The sequence below is a fragment of the Pseudopipra pipra genome, chromosome 3 (genome assembly GCF_036250125.1).
Source record: "Pseudopipra pipra isolate bDixPip1 chromosome 3, bDixPip1.hap1, whole genome shotgun sequence".
Lineage (NCBI taxonomy): Eukaryota > Metazoa > Chordata > Aves > Passeriformes > Pipridae > Pseudopipra > Pseudopipra pipra.
The window spans coordinates 9,131,543-9,139,509 of NC_087551.1; the positions used below are offsets into that span (position 1 = coordinate 9,131,543).

Below are 7,967 nucleotides of genomic sequence, written 5' to 3' on the forward strand. Positions count from 1 at the left end.
CATTTCCCATTGTAATTCAACCAAAATCAACACTTCCTTCTCAGTAACTTCTTTTGGGTCTGATGGACTCTATAAAGGCTGAATAACACATTCAAAGCAAACATGAAGGCCGTAGAAGCATCTCTCTGGCTGTCATTTCACCCCATGTTCCCAGAGATGCCTTCACAGTTTTTCACTCTGCCCAAACCCTGATTTTTTTCTTAGTAATGGAATTAGCCCAAACACACATTGAGAGAAGAATCCAAAGACATGGGAGGGCTCAGGAGACCAAGGCAGACCACCATTGAGCAGAGGTTGTGTAGTAGGAAAACACAAAGCCCTGTAAAACTGATCTTAAAATTCAGTGTAGGGATATAGAATAAGGATTTTTTTGAATGCTTCGCCTCAACATTCAGTCCACCTTTTCAGATCAAGAGTTAGGCCCTGAACCCATGATCTTTCCCAGTGTGTTTTTGACAGAATGGTGGCCTCCAACTAAGTGTGAACAGGATTTTTGCCAGGCCTCAAGGTGATCACCTCAATTTCCCCATGAGTTTATTAGCATAGTTATTTTCATTTATCTTGAGAGTTAATTGAGTTTAAGTTATTTGAATAGCTTTCATTACAGAATCTGAAGAGAAACTACTTGAAAAAAGTTAGCCAGGTCAACAATTGAAAACAAGAATATGCCATCTCCTGAGAACAAAAGAGTTAGGCCAATGGAATAGATTAAGTAAAACACAACCTGTTGCAACAAGGTTGCTTCAGGAATGATGACACTTGGCTGGGTTTCCCCGCATGTGACCTGTTCTTGATGGAGGTTGTACTGATCTAGATACTAAGTTGTATTTATAGTTTTCCCCTCCACCAAAATAAAAAAAAATAAAAGGAAGCCACCTAAATGTTGCTTACTAGTTATAGTAGCTTCTATTAGAATGGCTCCAAGTGCTCAGGAATGAAAAGCTGTGAAATATTGTCTGTCCCTGTGATTAAGGATGATGAGAACACAATCTGCTGTTCCATTTTGACAATCCACTTGTGCGTGATAGAGAAGGCTGCTTTCAGTTTGCAGGAGTTAGGCCCGGGATCTGGCAGCTCTTGTAATGAAAACAACAGAAAAACAAGGGGGAGGGGAAGAAGGTGAGAAATCACAGAAGTTACTCATGGTCCACGGATTATTTAAGAACACCTGTGTTACCTGAACACTTGACCTTGCTTTGCCCTGGATTATTCATAATGCTGGCATCGAGTCACCACTTGCCAGGAAAACCGTACTGGGTTACTCACCATCACATGAGGTGGGTTTGCCTCCAAGCAGGGCAGATTCAATGAACGCTAAAAAATTGCACGTATTCATAAGCCTTTGCCAATTGACTGCCTATTTCCCAGCCATAAGGGGTTTGGTAGTTTGCCCTCCAGCCTTGTTGCTAACAGCGCTCAACCGAACAAAACAACATCTGTCCCGAGCGTGCTGGGGCACCAGCAGACACCACAAAGCCAGGTACAACCCTGAGGGCTTGCTCAGAGCTCCCAGAAAGGCTCACCTTGGCTAAAATAGGCCTTGGTTGAACTCCATTGCCTCATATCAGATGACAACAGCCAACAGTGTGGACTCACCCACTAGATTTTACACCACCAGTCACTGCTGGTTTACCCTTAATTTATGTTACAGGTTACTCAAATCTAACTCAACCCTGTCACCTCATTCTGTTGGCTATGGATTTTGTTGTCTTGTTTTACAACTACATTTTGGACTCACTTAATGGCTTCTTGAACTCTCAGGCAGCACTTTCACTCTGATTTGGTCACAGCATAGCACTGTGTCACATGAACACATTTTCCTCTTGGAATTCTACTAAAGGACTCCTGGAGGATGCAAACATGCTCTCCCTCAGGCTTTAAACCATCCATTCTTTCAGCACTGTAATGTCAACACCCTGGGGTAATATAGACAGTCCCTGGAAAGGACTAGCAAGAAGATCTGAAACTTGCTTTCAGTTTTACCCATTTCAAATTTTTTGGTTCCCTCTACCCTTTGGCAGAAACACTAACTACTGGAAAGCAGAAGCAAATCCCTATAGCTTCATTTTAATAGTAGCCAAGGCTCTGTTGGCAGGCCAAGTAGTGGTCATTGCCTTTAAATATATTAATTTATCTTTTTAGAGAAACATGTGAGTCTTGGCAGAACAGGAGTTGAGATTTCAGAGTGGCTGTCCTATAATAGTAGCTTACCTTATAGAATTGCAGGCATCACAGATGTGGGTCACCATGTTCAAACTGGTATTCTTAATATCAGTTCCCAGAACTGCCCAGGACTTGGAGCTTCACCTTTCTTCAACAGTTGTAATTAACTGACTTCAGAGGAAACCTTAGTTTTTGTCCCAGTCAATCTCTCTTTTCTTTTTCTGCCCTCTAGAATGGCTAAATTTATTTCTACCTGTTTGAACCTATTGCATTTCTTATTCTTCCAGAAAAACATTGGCTGTTTACAACCTGCAGTTTCTTGAAGGAAAAGTTTCAGACCAAAAAAAAAAAGCATATAAGTCAGATGGCAGCTGTTATAGCCTTCTATTGTTCTTCTGTGAACAATAGAAGGAGAGTCTCCACAAAAGTGCACAATATTCTGGGCATCCCTATCAAACCATCCACCATCTCCACAGCCATGTCAGAGACAGCCTATCTAAGCAAGCCAGGATCACTAGTCCAGCCTAACTATCTCTAGAAGAGATAGGTTTGCTCTTGAGTGCCTCAAGGCTGAGGCAATGTCCAAAGGTCCTTTGATACTTTTCTCCCAGGTAAATGCCCAAATACTTCTGGGAAATGAGGAGTTCTCTGAAACTTGCAGTGTCAGCAGTATGAGTGACAAAGGCCATGCTATTTCTTAGGGTTTCCCATTTTCCATCTCACAGGATCGAAAAGAACAGCTACTAAAATTTAATAAAGGCCACGCTGACCTCATGATGAACTATTAAGGGGTCAATGGAAAAGACTGCCACGACTTACGGATGTGAAACAGAACCTCTGATAAGAGTCTGTAGATGAGTCCTATACTCACCCTAAAGGACCTTAACTACATGTAGAAGACAGGAAAGAAACTACATTCCTAAGCATTATTTTAAATAACTCCAGTGCTTTAAATAAGTGCACTAAATATCTACTGAAGTGTCAGATTTGAAATGACTCTGCTCTTGGTAAATGAAGGCTTCAGTTTTCCTGCTAGCAAGATGGAGATCTGGTGCATAGAGATGAAAAACATTTCTCTCATTAATCTCAATGGGTCTGCCTGGAGACCCAAATCTTAAGCACATGCTTATGTAGTTGATTGAACACAGAAAAGACTTAAGCACACATTTAAGTGTTTTGATGAGTGTTGCCATATGAATTTCAACATGGATTTACAGATCTGTAGCTTGACTGACAGACTCAACCCTTTCAAACATATATTATCTAATTAATTGCCTGAAGGGAAAGGCCTAGATATAGAACATTTGTCTTTTAGCACACAACTCACACAGCATTTCATGATGTCTTGACACTTATTAATTGCATTCAGTTTGAATATAAACACTGTCACATGATCCTTAATTGAGAATTGGCTGAAATACCATAAACAAAGGATTACAAGCAGAAAGTGGGGAGGATGTGTCTCAGGGGATGCCACGGGGAATTTTGGTTGTGTCCAGTCTTGTTTTTAAGCAATAACGAAAATAGAATTAAAAACAAGCCAGAGTTTGTAGATGGTAGAAAACAGACATGAGAAGAGCCAGAGAAATAGGATACTTAGAAATGTTTGAAATTTGGTTAACAGAAAGAAAGGAAGAGTTGGAATGGAATGGAACAGAGACAACATTCTCAACAACTCCTGTCTAAATAGTTAAAAAGCCTCCAAGGATTATCCAAAGTATACACAGAACAATAGTAGAGACAGTATCACAGTATCATACAGATAATAAAACTGGGATACTCTCTCCAGGGAGAAAGGCAGAGGTAGAAAAGTTCTACTGTGTCTTCTAAAAAAAACTCTAGCAGCAGGAATGGCACCGATATAAATCCCCTTCCTGCCTCCCCTCTGTCTGCCAACATTCTTCCCTGAGGCTGTTCCAGCTTTGCCATCTTCCAAGTCTATGGACTACAGACTTCAGTTATCCTTGCTCCTGTTACAGGCTGGAGCTTGTTACACAGGCAAGATAAACTTATTTTTCTGGCTAGATCATGACATCTGGGAAATTCCTTCCTTGCTCAAGCAATCAGAGCCTGGGACCAGGATGTGACTGCCACCAAAAGGCAGTGGAAGATGTGGATGGCATGGGAGGACTCCAGGGTTTTAGAGTCTCCTACAAGCATGTATGACTTTGCATGTGTTCACAAGAACATGGAAGATCCTATGGGATTGAAGGACAAGAGCCTAAGCTTGCAAGAAAAACTAAAGAAGGACTGCAAACTTTGGCAACCGCTTTCTGGATAGAATACACTCTACCCTTCAGCTAAGACAAAGCAAAATGCTGGAGCCTGCATTGTGTGTTAGTAGAGCTGCAAGAAGTTAGTCCAGACACATTTTTTCACATTAGTTTGGCACTTGCTAAAAGCCACTACAGTTGGATTTACAGTATATAATTTTTTCAGATGACCAGAAGGTATATTTTCATCTGCCTGTCAATTAATTCATTTATCATTTGGATCTTTAAGTAAAAGCATTCTCTCATAATTTTCATACCATTGTAAATTTTTGCCACATGGGGGAATCAAGTAAAATTCACCAGAGCTTTCAATCACTGTGAGATATATGTAGACAGAGAGAGAGAGAGATATGAAGAAAGTGCAGCAACAGTATGATATTTCAGAGCCAAATCATTTGTTCTGCCTAACAATGAAGCTGCTATCTAGAAACAAGACTGATTATTCATAATACTACCCACTGCTATTACCAGAATGCTTTACAGCCCCCAATAAGCTTTTATCCAACATGTTTAACGTGTCAAAGTCAATTTGCCTTTCCACGTGCATCTTTCCTGAGGTTGCTTTAGTATACAACCAGCCACCCAATTATTAAATTGAGTACACATTTGTTTGTATGTATTTAATATTATCCCAGCTCTTGACAACTCTAAAAGAACACGTCTTAGAAATAACTGAGCTTTCTTTAGAAAAAATCTGCCATGAAGATTTATGCTTTTTCTAGGCAGCTTAATGGTAAAAGGTTACTATTTAAAGTAGGAAGAAAGATTGTGTAATTGTATATCTTTGTAGTTACATATTGCAGTAAACAGTATAATTCATATAGCAAGACTATGAAAGGACAGGGATATCTCCCCTAACAAACACCCAGCAATGGCAAACTCCAAATAATTTGAGGGATAAGGGATACACCAAGGAGCACACAGCAGGCAAACTGAGCACACAGATTCAGCTCAGATCCATGAGGCCTCCTGACCCCTGCAACAACACCAGTCCCAAGCCAGCAAATGGAATCACTGACAGCTCAAGCAAAGCAACAGTACACAGACATATATCAGGTCCAGTACAGTCACAATCAGAGTTTTCAGCCCCACTGACACAGGGGCAGGTTGTCTCTGCCTGTGGTCTCACTTCTAGAGGCACCAGATCTATCAGCTAACTGCTCAAGGGCTGCTTAACACCAACACCACCACTTCTGGCATCAAGCTACTCCTGAAAGACATATAACTATTCTCACTCCTGCATCTGAGCCAACACCCTTCATATCTCTGCACAGAGCAAGCTCAGTTTGCCCCAAAACCAGACAGCCACTCACAGAACCCTAACAACCTCCTGCAAAGAGTTTCATCTGCCCAAGAAGCAGCACAGCTTCGCCTGGAGTACCTGAGGGTGTAACATCCACTGCTTCCTCCTCACCCCTGAAACTGCCCACCACCAAGCACATCCTTATCAGCTCCCACACAGCCAGCAGTTAACAACACTTCACTGGTCCTTCAGAGAGCAGCTTCTGCTGCCTGCTAACCCCAGAATCCTGCTGAACATCAAATAAAGGGATAGATCTCCAGAACCCTCTTTCCCACAAGGGCACAGCTGTCCTACTCCACTCCAACCGAGTATCTTTTTATAGCCCAGCCTTCTCATGCTGCACAGGACTCCCAGGCTGACTGAGAGCCTCTTAATGCTCCTCTGCCTGTTAGAGGGTGGGAATGTTCCTCCCCACATGGCTTTACAAATACTCAACAACTTCACACAGTCTCTGCAAGACAAATTGTTGTGTCCCCAGTCGGGGAAACCGAGGCAGCAGCTTCAGCATCATCCCTGCTGCCTGTCAGCACCAAACCTGTGCCTTCCTTACGTTAGCACAGTAAGTCAGGGGTGGCTGTGTAGGCCATAAGCAGATCAGCTCCTCACACACGAAAAGCTTGTCTGAAGTGCCCAACACCAATGAGCTCTGAAGCCGATTTCCACACAGTACTAGCAGGGCTCCCTTTGGGATGAATCACCTTCACAGCCAAAAAAATTAAAGCCTGAGGAAAGCTTATTATCCATGAAATGCAGACTTACTGAAGAAAAAAAAAAATACAAACCCCCTGGCATTTTGAATTTAGCTTACCTTGGAGCATCCCTGCTAATTTAATGGAAAGACATCTAAGCATGCAAACACTGAAGTACAGGTTAAGAAAAGCCATCTGAAACCTATGGCCCAGTTTTGTTCCTGCTCACATTTCTGAAACAAGCCCATTTGGGGGCTGGATGTTTCTCTGTTTTCATATCACCAAAAGCAGCAAACACTAAACTATTCCTGGAACATTCAGCTTTAAAGCACATGTATCCCTCCTTTACACTGTACATTACATGTGCCTGACCCCACAAGAGAATAACAACATGCAATGGTTTTGTGTGCTCACTTGTGTTCTGCTGAATAAATATGGGAAATGCTGAAGATTTTCCCCTAAGTTACTTTGGAAAAGCTCCTGCAGTCATTCTTGTAGTCTACTGAGCATTTCCTCTAATAAATGCAACACCCAGAAAGATTGAGTTAGTGTCACGGAGACACATTGTTACAGCTGAGAATCATTTTCAGGCTTTGAATTCAGCTAAAAAGAGATGAATTAGCAAATGTAGGCTATGCATTATTATTTCCTTTTAAAGGAGGTCACAGCAGCACACTTCATGAATCCTAAATCCGTTACATGATATAAATAAATAGCCATGATAATTTTTTTAGTTATTATTTGGAGGTCAGTCAAGTCTTTTCAGTTTAAGATTTAAACAAAAGATATCACACTTTTTCCTATTTACAGTGCCTACCTTGGACAGCGCTGACAACAATTAAAATGGGGTAAAAAGGCTTCCCAAATACTTTGGTAGGTATGACCACTGAATTTTCATAACAATTTCAATTAATTAAGACAGGAAAAAACCAGAATCATAACAACAGTGCTATTTTATTGGCAGGCTGTTGTGGGAAAGAGTATTCATCTGTTGGCCAGCAATAAAAATCAAAATAACAGCAAGTAGCCTTGGGGCTAGAATCTGCTCTTATTTACACCATCCAGGTAATTCCATCTATTGCAGTGGGACTTCTCCAGGCAGATATTGTGGTTGTGCAGCTGTTTAACACCTCGTGCAGAATAGGGCCCTCCAAGGAAAATTTGGCTCTGTGCATTTACGCTTTCTATCAGGCATGTACTCATATGGGGCTATAATGAAATGTTAAATAAATAAAGTAAAACAAAAATGGGGACTTCTGGATCAGGTTTTAACTCTGCTCTCCTATACAAGGTTCCAACTGAATTACTAAGCTAGTATTGTGCCTGGAAGGAGTAAAGAGCTCATTTCTCCATTACTAATTCCTATTATTCATGGAATCATAGAATCATAGAATCATAGAATCATAGAATCATAGAATCATGGAATCAGCTGGGTTGGAAGGGACCTCCGAGATCATCAAGTCCAACCCTTGATCCACTATCGCTGCAGCTACTAGACCATGGCACAAAGTGCCACATCCAGTTTCTTCTTATAAACTT

General features: G+C 41.3%; 1 long non-coding RNA gene across 1 annotated transcript; it reads left to right on the plus strand.

Annotated features, from left to right (window-relative positions):
* Positions 1–7,234: 7,234 nt before the first annotated feature.
* LOC135410829 (uncharacterized) lies at positions 7,235–7,454 on the plus strand. The gene is made up of 2 exons (XR_010428896.1): positions 7,235–7,301; positions 7,393–7,454. It is a non-coding gene; the product is annotated as an uncharacterized LOC135410829 (long non-coding RNA).
* The last annotated feature ends 513 nt before the right edge of the window (positions 7,455–7,967 follow it).